We start from the raw sequence: 11776 nt of genomic DNA on the forward strand, positions 1-11776 counted from the left end.
CCGCTTTCGCTTAGCTGGCAAGGAGACGGAGAGCGGCCGCCGCTTTTCAAAGTGCGCGGGCAAATGCCGCTGCCCTGCCCTTGCCTAGCGCGGCGGAAGGGCTTCAATGCTGCAGCTTCCTCGGGGGAGGGGGGCGGACCTTTCAACAAGGGGCCGGGCTCGAAGCTGCGCTCTTGGCCGGCGATGAGCAGCGCCCCGTTGCGGGCGGAGTCCGGCGCGCTCAGCTCCATGCCGTTCATGTGTACCATCCTTCTGTTGGGAGGCAGGGGGCGGTGGGGTCTTGGAGGGACTGCCTTGGCTGGGGGGCGGGCGACGAGGAAGGAGAGCGGCCGAGGCAGAGACTGCTGCACTAGAACAGAGGAGGGAGATGATGGTGGGGGGAGCAGGGGGGGAGCAGCGGGGCAGAATCCGGCGGGGCGCCCTTGCCCGGCAGCAGGAGGGGAGGAAGGAGCCGAGTGGTGGTGGGCAGCTGCGTCCACGCCCCCTTCTTCACCTGCTGCTTCCCGGCGGCCGGATCTAGCCGCGGGATCCAGCCGAGGGTGGCAAGCGGCTTTGCGGGGAAGCGATGATCTGCAGGGGCGTCTCCTGCTCCCGGGTTGCGCGCGAGCTTTCTCTGCGGGCTTCAGCGGGGCGCCTTGTGCTCGGCTTGCCTGCCCGCCCGCCCGCCCGCCTGGCTGCTTGGAAGTCAGCGCCTTTCAGCTAGGGGCACATCGACATCAAGGCAGCAGCTCCCACTTACTCAGGCGGGGTGGGGGATAACAAAGGAGGGGCCGATTGTGACATAAGGCACCGTAATGATGCTACAGGGGGCGTTTTCCCCCTGCACGTGGAGACAGGCTCCCAGCACAATGACAGCGCTGCCTAGCGGGGTTTTGAAGTGACAGTAAAACATCAAGATTCAATATTGTCTCCCGAAGCAGACGGATTCCAACACCAACTTTTGGAAGAATATTTAGCAGCTTTGCAGAGAGACTGGGTCTAAAAAGGTTAAGTATGGATTGGACCCTGGCTGGGACCTTCTGCCTGTGTAACTGCCCCTGAGCCCCTAGTTGGCGGGACCTCTGTCCCAGCCCTTCTTGACAGGTGGAAGAGCTTGAAACTTGGGGAATGATTTGGAAGGGATGCTAACTCATGAGAGAAAGAGGTAGTTATCCCTTTTACATCATATGTTAGACTTGGGGTGGGGAGGGAGGTGGTTTTCTTTCTTTGTATAGATCAGCACTTTTTTAAAGTATTAACTGTGGGTTACAAATTTCAAAAAAGCTAATGAGTTTGGCAAACTGTAATACTGTTAACGTTTCTCTTTTATTTAGTTAGTTGTACTGTAATTATATAGTAAATAGACATAAAATAATCAAAACATTAACAAAATCAGAAGTTAAAATATACATATTTAAAAAACACATACAGTATTGAATACATTGAGGCTTGCATTGCAGGGGGTTGGACTAGATGACACTCTGGGTCTCTTCCAACCAAAATGCAAAACTCCGTGTATCTGAAGAAAGAGCAAAGCTTGATGGCAGAACACCTGCTTTGCATGCAGAAAGTCCCACGTTTGATCCATGGCACCGTATCGGTCTCCTTTTTGTGCTGCTTTCATGTTTGCCTCAAACACTGCAGAACACTGCAGCTTCCTATACTCCTCCTTGAACTCCAAGGAACTCAGGGGGCCATCTATAGCTTCCTCCTGCCCTGAGCGGGAAATTGAGCCCTGCTCTCCCAGGTCCAAGCCCAGCACTCTAACCACTCGGCCACATGGACTCTCCTGGAATCTTGGCATGGTGGCCGTGCGTTCCATGTCACCAAGCAACGGAAGCTGTGACTGTTTGAACTGAGGTTCTGGCATCCTCAGCGTCGAGAGGTTGGCAGAGGTTTGCTGTAGTGACCCTTGCTTATTTGGATTAGAATATGGCATCTCAGAGACTCCTGGAGGTAAGTGAAAGTTGGCATTTCCAGGGGACTTAGCTTTAGGACGTAGAATAATGGTATGATCAAGTTTGGCAAAGAGCTATCAAAGGTCAAAGGAAGCTTCTGTTTGTGTTTGTTGGTTTGTTTATTCGAATGTAAGCCTGTGACTAGGGAGTGTCTTTTTTTTATTTTGTATAAGCCTCTCTGGGAGCCTTTTTGGCTGAAAAGAGGAGTACAAATGCTCTGAATGAATGAATGAATGTGTTTTCCTTGTGGACATCTCTGACCTTCATCTCTTGTTTCAGGTCACCTTCCTTCCTGCGGAGCAGCTCTTGGAGGCCAAGTGCTTCCTGGCCAGTGACCTTGCTGTAGAGAGCATCTTCGAGCCCTTGGACAGCTCCTACTTGCTGCAAAGAGTTCAGCGGCAAAGCAGTGGAGGTAGGATGCTGTCAGGGCAGGAGAGAAGAATCTCCACCTTGAAGTAGGGGAGTCCACCCCATGCCATTGGGTGGCCATGACACACGTTTGTTGGGAGGGGCCTCACAATGTCAGAACAAGAACCTCAGCCCAAGGGTCCTGAGACAGCCCCACTTCATGGTACCATCTGAGTGACCCTCTTCTTCATCTCTGACAGGTGGAGGTGCTGCTGGAGGCCTTCCATAATGCTGTGAAAATGGAGATGAAATTAACACCAATCGGTTCCTTCAGATGGAGGATGAATGACACCTTGTTTAGAGATCAAGAGGTTATCAAGAAGGCCCAAAAAACCTTGAGAGACTATTTTGAGATAAATTTGAACACCAATATTGAAAAAAGAGTAATCTGGGACGCAAGTAAAGCAGTTATGAGGGGGTTTCTGATTCAACAGAATGCAATAAAGAAGAGAGTTCAAAATGAGAAAAAAGACAAAATTTTGGAAAAAATAAAAGAGGGCGAGAAGAAACTGAGAGCGAAACCAAAGTCACAAGCGATTCTGAGAGATATAAAGTTATACCAAGTGCAATACTGTATATGAAGATGATGAATAAGGAAATTGAATGGAAAATTAAACAAATGAGACAAAGGACATTCGAATCGGCTAATAAATGTGGAAAATTGTTAGCCTGGCAAATGAAAAAAAGACAAAAGCTCAATACTATTACCAATTTGGAAGTGGAAGGAAAGAACATTCAGAATCCAGTGGAAATTAGAAAATGCTTCCAGAGGTATTTTAAACAGCTATATACACAAGGGCCACAGAAAGAGTTTGATATAGACCAATTTTTAAAAACAAATGGATTACAAAAAATCTCTCAAGAAAACAAGTTAATGTTGAACTATAAAATTACAGAACAGGAGGTAGAAGGTGCCATCCAGAATATGCAGTTGGGCAAATCTCCAGGGCCGGATGGCCTAACCTCAAAATATTATAGATCCTTGAAGGATTGGATAATTCAACCACTAAAGGAGGTTTGTAATGAAATTTTGGAGGGGAAAAAAGCGCCAGAGTCGTGGAAGGAAGCCTATATTACGCTTATACCGAAAACTGAGTCTGAAAAGACACAACTTAAGAACTACCGCCCCATATCCCTGCTTAATGTGGATTACAAAATATTTGCTGACATTTTGGCTAAAAGATTAAAAAAAGTACTAGTGGAAGAGATACATAAGGACCAAGTCGGCTTTCTCCCAGGTAGACACTTGTCTGACAACATGAGGAACATAATTAATATTTTGGAGAAGTTGCAAGTGAACATCAATACTAAAGCAGTTTTAATCTTTGTAGATGCGGAGAAAGCCTTTGATAATATTTATTGGAGTTTTATGATGAAAAATCTTCAGGGGATGGGGGTTGGTCAAGGGTTTGAAAATGGTATAAGTGCAATTTACTCAGAACAAAAGGCTAAACTAATAGTTAATAATGTGGTGACAGAGGAATTCAAGATAGAGAAAGGTACACGAGAAGGCTGCCCAATTTCCCCATTGCTTTTTATTTTGGTCCTGGAGGTTTTGCTAAATATGATTAGAAGGGACCGTCTGATTAAAGGTATACAGGTCGGAGCCAAACAATATAAACTGAAAGCTTTTGCAGATGACTTAGTATTGACGTTACAGGAGCCAGAATCTAGTACTAAAAGAGTATTAGAACTGATTCAAGAATTTGGTCATGTGGCAGGATTTAAGTTGAACAAGTTAAAAACTAAAGTTCTTGAGAAAAATTTAACACCGATTGAGAAAGAGAGGTTTCAGAAGGAGACAGGTTTAACATTGGTCAAGAAAGTAAAATACCTGGGGGTTAATATGACTGCTAAGAACTTAAACCTATTTAAAGACAACTATGAGAAATGTTGGTTAGAAGTGAAAAAGGACTTAGAAATATGGTCAAATTTGAAGCTTTCCTTGTTGGGTCGAATTGCTGCTATAAAGATGAATGTATTGCCAAGAATGTTATTTTTGTTTCAATCATTGCAAATTTTGGACAAAATGGACTGTTTCAAGAAGTGGCAGAGAGACATTTCTAGATTTGTCTGGCAGGGCAAGAAGCCCAGAATAAAATTTAAAATACTAACTGATGCAAAGGAAAGAGGTGGATTTGCCCTGCCAGACCTTAAACTTTATTATGAATCAGCAGCATTCTGCTGGTTGAAAGAATGGCTGCTTCTTGAGAACACAGACATTTTGGATCTAGAAGATTTTAATAACGTTTTTGGGTGGCATGCATATCTGTGGTACGACAAGGTTAAAGCACGTAAAGCATTTAAAAACCATACTGTCAGGAAAGCATTGTTTAATGTCTGGATAAGATATAAAGACTTACTTGAAAATAAAACCCCACGGTGGTTGTCACCGATGGAAGCAAAGGCTCAGAAAAAGCTCAATATGGAGGCCAAATGGCCGAAATACTGGGAAATTTTGGAACAAGAAGGAGAAAAATTGAAATTGCAGAGTTTTGAGAAATTAAAAGACAAAGTGCAAGACTGGCTTCACTATTATCAAATAAGGGAGGCTTATAATTTGGACAAAAAAAATGGCTTCCAGGTGGAAAAATCAAAATTGGAAACAGAACTGTTAGACCCCAAAACTAAGATACTTTCAAGAATGTATAACTTGCTGTTGAAATGGAATACGCAGGATGAAACTGTTAAATCTGCTATGATTAAATGGGCACAAGATGGGCACATTATGTTTGCTGACTAGGAACAGTTGTGGACCACAGGTATGAAATTTACGGCATGTAATGCCCTAAGAGAGAATATTATGAAAATGATATACAGGTGGTACATGACACCAGTCAAGCTTGCGAAAATTTATCATTTGCCCGATAATAAATGTTGGAAATGTAAAGAAAATGAAGGTACATTCTTTCACCTTTGGTGGACGTGCCCAAAGATTAAGGCTTTCTGGGAGATGATCTATAATGAAATGATAAAGGTATTTAAATATATCTTCTTGAAGAAACCAGAGGCCTTTCTCCTGGGCATAGTAGGCCAACTGGTGCCAAAGAAGGATAGAACTTTCTTTATGTATGCTACAACAGCAGCAAGAATACTCATTGCAAAGTATTGGAAGACACAAGATCTACCCACCCTGGAAGAGTGGCAGATGAAGGTGATGGACTATATGGAACTGGCGGAAATGACTGGCAGAATCCGAGACCAGGGAGAAGAGTTGGTGGAAGAAGATTGGAAGAAATTTAAAGACTATTTGCAGAAATATTGTAAAATTTATGAATGTTAAAATGATGTTGGATTGAAATTAAGTGGCATTAGCAAAAAGGCTAATAAGAAAATGTAAAAATGGATTGATAATGGATGGAAATATATAGTTATAATATGTTAAGATATAGAGTTAAGATAAATGAAAGAGGGTAAGGATTTGCTGAACTGACTACGTGAACGGGAATACAAAAAAGGGAGGTGTGAGGAGGTCAAGGAAACAAGCAAACGAGCTTAAAGATATCAGAGAAATGGAGTTGTTTTTAACTTTTTCTATTTATTTGTTTTTTGTATTTTGTATTTTTTTTTCTTTCTATGTATTTTTGTACTTCTTGTATTTCTCCTTTTTTTTCTTTTTCTTGTTCTGTTTTTTACTCTAAATTTCTGTTTTTTGTAAAACCCTAATAAATATTTTATTAAAAAAAGCATAAGATCACTCCAAGGTCTACAATGGAGTGCAGAGAAGTGGCCATCTTAGCTTATCATCACCTGGAGAAAGTGGTTGAAGACCTCCTCCAATTTCCTTTCACGTGTGGGGCACTCAAGCTTCTACCTGCCTAAGAGAGATGTTGGGAATCTGCAGGGCTTGCTCAGAAAGTAACTCTCTCCCTGAGGGGGGAGGCCAGGCAGCTGGAGAACCCGCTCCCCACAGTGTCAGCAGCCAGTCTCCAAATCTCTTCCTCCCTCTGATTTGCAGCCTCATGGCAACAGACAGAGGATTTGGAGGGCTCACGTTGTGGTACTGAAATATACTCAGAGTCGCAAAGTGATTTCATGCTCTTTATTCAGCTCATAGTGGTGAGGAGGAATGAATGAATGTCCCCTCAAAGTATCTGCTTTATATACATTATTTACACAATGGGCTGTACATGATTGGCTAATTCCGGAATTCTACTGTAAGCCAATCAGGTTGTGGATTCACTTCTATCTAGAGCATGATTGGGTGGTTCCTGCCAACCAATCATACTGCTGCATTGTTCTAGGACCAATCAGACTGCTGCATTCTGAATCCTATTGTTCTAGGACCAATCAGACTGCTGCCTTTTGGATCCTATTGTTCAAGGACCAATCAGACTGCTGCAGTTTGGATCCTATTCAACTCAGTACATAACACCCCTCCCCTCTAAGTTCCAGTCCTGCCCGGGAGGTCGCATTCATAGTCCTCGAGGTACGCCGGCGGCCTACGTGTGCGTTGCGGCCTGGGGTGTTCCCTGGTCCAGGGTTCAGGTTCTGGCTCGTGTTCCAAGGATGCTGGCTGTGATGGGGCTGTTTGGTCTGGGGCAACCGGCTCGCTCAGTCGTGGTTCTGGTTCCGGTGTCCTTTCGGTCTCACGGGTCCCCTCTGTATTTACTGATTCTGCCTCTCCTGCTTGCCCCTGCTGCTCTATGGGCCTCCCTGCCCCACTGTTCCCTGACCTGTCCTCCTCCTCCTGGTCTTCTCCCGGGAATCGTCGCCGTATCTGGTCGCAGTGGCGGCGCCAGCATTGCCCCCCATCTGTTAGCACCTCGTACGACACGGGCCCAGTGACCCTGGTGACTGTGGCGGGTACCCATGCAGGGCCTGCCCCAAAATTCTTTGCGTACACTGGGTCCTGGGCCTCGAAGGTCCGGGGGTTCCTGCCTTCCCCCACCACTACCTCATCCTGAGCTCTATCGGGGTGAAGGCGGTCCAATCTGATTGCAAGGCGCCGACCCATTAGTAGTTCAGCGGGGCTCTGGCCAGTCGTTGAGCTGGGGGTGCTGTGCTGTGCTAGAAGGAATGTGGCAAGGCGGTACTCCCAATCCCCTTGCGTCATGCGGCGAAGGGTGTCCTTGGTGGTCCGCACCATGCGTTCTGCTTGGCCATTGGTGGCAGGGTGGAATGGCGCCGAACGGATGTGGCGGATGGCATTCTGCGCTGTGAAGGTTTGGAATTCTCCTGACGTAAATGCAGTCCCGTTGTCTGAGACGAGAGTGTCAGGGAGCCCATGGGTTGCAAACAGCCTGCGTAGTACCCGGATGGCTGCGGACGTAGAAGTGGACGGTACCAGTGCGACTTCCAGCCATTTGGTGTAGGAGTCCACCACTATGAAGAATGTTTTCCCCTGAAAGGGGCCAGCGAAGTCCACATGCAGGCGTGACCATGGTGCTCGGGCGGACTCCCAGGACTGGGCTGGGGCCCTTGGGGGATCTGGGCGGGATTCTTGGCAGGCCTGGCAGTGTTTGACCCAGGCTTCTATCTCTCCGTCGATCCCCGGCCACCACACATAACTCCTGGCAAGGGCCTTCATTCTTACTACCCCTGGGTGTGTCTCGTGTAGGGCTGTGAGGACCCTTTTGCGGAGGGGCTGGGGAACAACGACCCTGCTTCCCCATAACAGGCACCCCTTGTGGGCCGACAGTTCATGTTTGCGGGTTGTGTAGCCGGCAAATTCTGGCCCGGGGCTGCTGCTGGGCCATCCCCTCCACACCCAGTCCAGGACCCGGGAGATGACCCTATCTTTCTTGGAATGGTGTGCAACTTCTTGTGCCTGAATGGGGCGGTCAGGAAGCAGCTCCAGGCTCATAACCTCTTGTGCAGGTGCTGGGTCAGGGCCTGTTTCCGGTAGTGGTAGCCTGCTGAGGGCATCTGCATGGCCCATCGCCTTCCCAGGGCGGTGAATCAGTGCATACTGGTAGCTGGCAAGGAAAATTGACCACCTGAGGACGCGAGGAGACAGCACTTGGGGGGTCTGCTTTTCGGGGGCAAACAAGCCAAGCAACGGCTTGTGGTCAGTCACCACGGTGAAGGGCCGCCCGTACAAGAAATCATGGAATTTTTTACTCCCTTCACGATTGCCAGACCCTCCTTGTCGATTTGCGAGTAGTTCCGCTCGGTTGCGTTGAGTGTCTGGGAAAAGTATGCCACCGGTACCTCTCTTCCATCCGGGAGTTGGTGTCCCAGGACAGCGCCAATGCCATAGGGCGAGGCGTCGCATGCTACCACCACTGGCAGCCTCTCGTCGAAGTGTGCCAAGACCGAGTTTGAGACCAGCAAGTCCTTGACTGCCTGGAGTGCGGCCTCCTGGCGCTGGCCCCACACCCAAGGGGCCCGCTTGTCCAGGAGTCTGTGTAGGGGCTCCGCTACCGCCACCTTGTGGGGAAGGAAGGAATGGTAAAAGTTCAATAGTCCCAAGAAGGCCTGAAGTTCAGTCTTGTTCTTGGGCGCTGGGGCATCACAAATGGCCCGTACCTTGTCCCCAGTTGGGTGGACCCCTTCTGCGTCCACCATAAATCCCAGAAAGTCCACCTGAGGCACTCCTAGTAGACATTTTTCCCGCTTCACCTTGAGACCCGCCGTCTGGAAACGGTGCAGAACGGTGCGGAGGCGGTCCTCAAACTCATCTGGTGTGGGCCCGGCAATCAACACATCATCGAAGAAGGGGGTGACACCAGGAATCCCTTTAAGGAGAGAGTCCATTAGATTCTGGAATATGCCTGGTGCCACGCTGACACCGAATTGCAGCCGCTTTACCCTGAACGCTCCTCTGTGCGTCACAATCGTCTGTGCCTCTGCTGTGGCCTCATCTACTGGCAGCTGTTGATATGCTTGGGCCAAGTCCAGCTTGCCAAAAATTTTCGACCCAGCCAGGGTGGCAAGGACATGGCTGACCACTGGCACTGGGTATGCATGGGCCGTGAGGGCCTTGTTTATGGTACATTTGTAGTCTGCGCAGATGCGGACCGAACCATTAGGCTTGACAGGTGTGACGATTGGGGTTTCCCAGGGTGCATTAGGCACCGGCTCCAGCACTCCTTGCTCCACAAGTCGGTCCAATTCCTCGTCTATACGGGGTTTCAGAGCGAACGGGACCCGGCGGGCCTTGAGCCTGACTGGTCGTACTGCGGGGTCAAGCTGTAGAGCAATGGGGGGGCCCGTATACTGTCCCAATTTCCCATCGAAAACCCCCGGAAATTCCTTGCATATGGCGTCCACGTCCACTTGTAAGCTTGTGTGGTTCACCCCGGTGACGGCTAGCCCCAGTGGTCCAAACCATGCCAATCCCAGTAAGCTAATGTAGGGGCCCTTGACCACAAGCAAGTCCAGTTGCCGCGTCCGCCCTCGGTATTGCACCCTGAAGGTCCCCACCCCCATTGTGGGGACCTTACGTTTCTGGAAGTCCCGGAGGGTGAATGGGGCCGGCCTGAGTTTGGGACCCCCAGTAGGACACAGTTTCCTTAAGGTCCTTGCCAAGATTATGGATAGAGTTGAACCCGTGTCAAGCTCCATGCGGCATGGGGCCCCCTCTATCTGTACCTCTACATAAATTTTCTCTACGTTGGGGTGGGGCAATTGGTATACCTGGAAGTCCGTGAGCTCCGTCGAGTTGCCTTGGTGTGTTGGGCCCCGGGACCTGGGGCTCTTGGATTGGTCATCTGATGCCTGGCGTCGGGTGGGCCGAGCTCGACACACCCGGGCGATGTGTCCCAATTTTCTGCACTGCCTGCACTCTGCGTTGCGGAAACGGCAGGTCCTCCTCTCGTGACTTTCCCCGCAGCTTGCGCAGTTCCCTCCTTCTCGTCGAGGCAGCTGTGGTATGTGGGCTGCTTGAGTGCGCTGCTGTACTCGGTGCACCTCCTCCTTGTCAGATCCTGAGTCGTCGGTGAGGTCTTTGTGGTGGACCCTCGGTTGGGACGGCTGGCTCGGCCGTGCCTCTTGCGTCGACCTCTCGGCAGCTTCCGTTGCCAGGGCCTCCTCCAGAGCGACCTGGAACGTTAGGTCCTTCTTAGCGTAGAGGCGTCGTTGCAGCTTCTCATCCTTCAGGCCACCGACGAGGCGGTCACGAAGCATGTTCTCCAGCTCTGAGAAGTTGCAGAACCGGGCAGCTTGGCGGAGAGAGGTACAAACCCAGTTATGGTTTCCCCAGGGGCTTGCCGCTTTGAGTAGAAGGCATTTCGACGAGCCACCATTGAGGGCTGTGGCGAAAAGTGCCCCTTCAGCTGTTCCATTATTGTTTTGTATGGAACAGTAGCAACGTCTTCAGGCGCAAGGAGAGCCCGGGCGATTTCAAACGTCTCCTCTCCGCAGACGCTGAAGAATATTGCCCTCTTCTTGGCGTCTTCTTCATCGGTGACCCCTTTGGCTTCTAGGAGGAAGGTGAAACGGGAGGCGTACGCTTCCCAGTCTCCAGATGCTGGGTTGAATGGCGAGAAGCTGCTGTCAGTTGCCATTCTGAGTTCCTTGTGTCCCGGAGCTGAAGCCTGGATACACGGTGCGAGGCAGCGGTGCGGCAGGTGGCGGTGCTGCGGTGCTGTGTGTGGCAGTCAGCTCAGCGGGATCCCATCCTCGTCGCCAGTGAAATATACTCAGAGTCGCAAAGTGATTTCATGCTCTTTATTCAGCTCATAGTGGTGAGGAGGAATGAATGAATGTCCCCTCAAAGTATCTGCTTTATATACATTATTTACACAATGGGCTGTACATGATTGGCTAATTCCGGAATTCTACTGTAAGCCAATCAGGTTGTGGATTCACTTCTATCTGGAGCATGATTGGGTGGTTCCTGCCAACCAATCATACTGCTGCATTGTTCTAGGACCAATCAGACTGCTGCATTCTGAATCCTATTGTTCTAGGACCAATCAGACTGCTGCCTTTTGGATCCTATTGTTCAAGGACCAATCAGACTGCTGCAGTTTGGATCCTATTCAACTCAGTACATAACAGGTACCATAGACAGGATTAGGTCCTTTAACAGGAAGAGCAACAGAGCAGAAACCGAGAAGGCAGGGACAGGTCTCTGTCCTCCAGGCGAGGCAGCAAGGGGTGAGATTGGTGCAGGTTCCCCCTCTCTTTTTGCCATCTGCAGAGATGCAGCAGCATAGAGGGGCTGATCCAGATCACTGAGGGATCGTTCTGGAGTGCAGGAGACCAGGGAAGACCAAGCCATTTCCTCTCTGTGACATGGCAGCAAGCAGTAGAGATCCTGATGGAGCCGGACCACCTGTGGAGGGGTCAGGTTTTGAGGCAAAGCGCCTTTCTGGCCCCCGCCCAGAGAACCAAATGGTCCCCTCCGTGCAATAATGTGCCATCCCTGAGCCAAGAGATCTGACTGTTGCTGTGCCTGCAAGAGAATATGGCAGGAGGTTTTGGCTGACCAACAACAACTACTCCATCTGAAGGCTGAGCAGCTGCATCAGAGCCCCTTGGCA

At 49.3% G+C, this 11776-nt stretch overlaps 1 long non-coding RNA gene across 1 annotated transcript; it reads left to right on the plus strand.

Annotated features, from left to right (window-relative positions):
* Nucleotides 1–411: 411 nt before the first annotated feature.
* LOC310754798 lies at nt 412–2578 on the plus strand. The gene is made up of 4 exons (XR_014544028.1): nt 412–1144; nt 1440–1935; nt 2217–2349; nt 2546–2578. It is a non-coding gene; the product is annotated as an uncharacterized lncRNA (long non-coding RNA).
* The last annotated feature ends 9198 nt before the right edge of the window (nt 2579–11776 follow it).

The sequence above is a fragment of the Podarcis filfolensis genome (assembly GCF_964270895.1).
Source record: "Podarcis filfolensis genome assembly, chromosome: Z".
Taxonomy (NCBI): Eukaryota; Metazoa; Chordata; class Lepidosauria; order Squamata; family Lacertidae; genus Podarcis; species Podarcis filfolensis.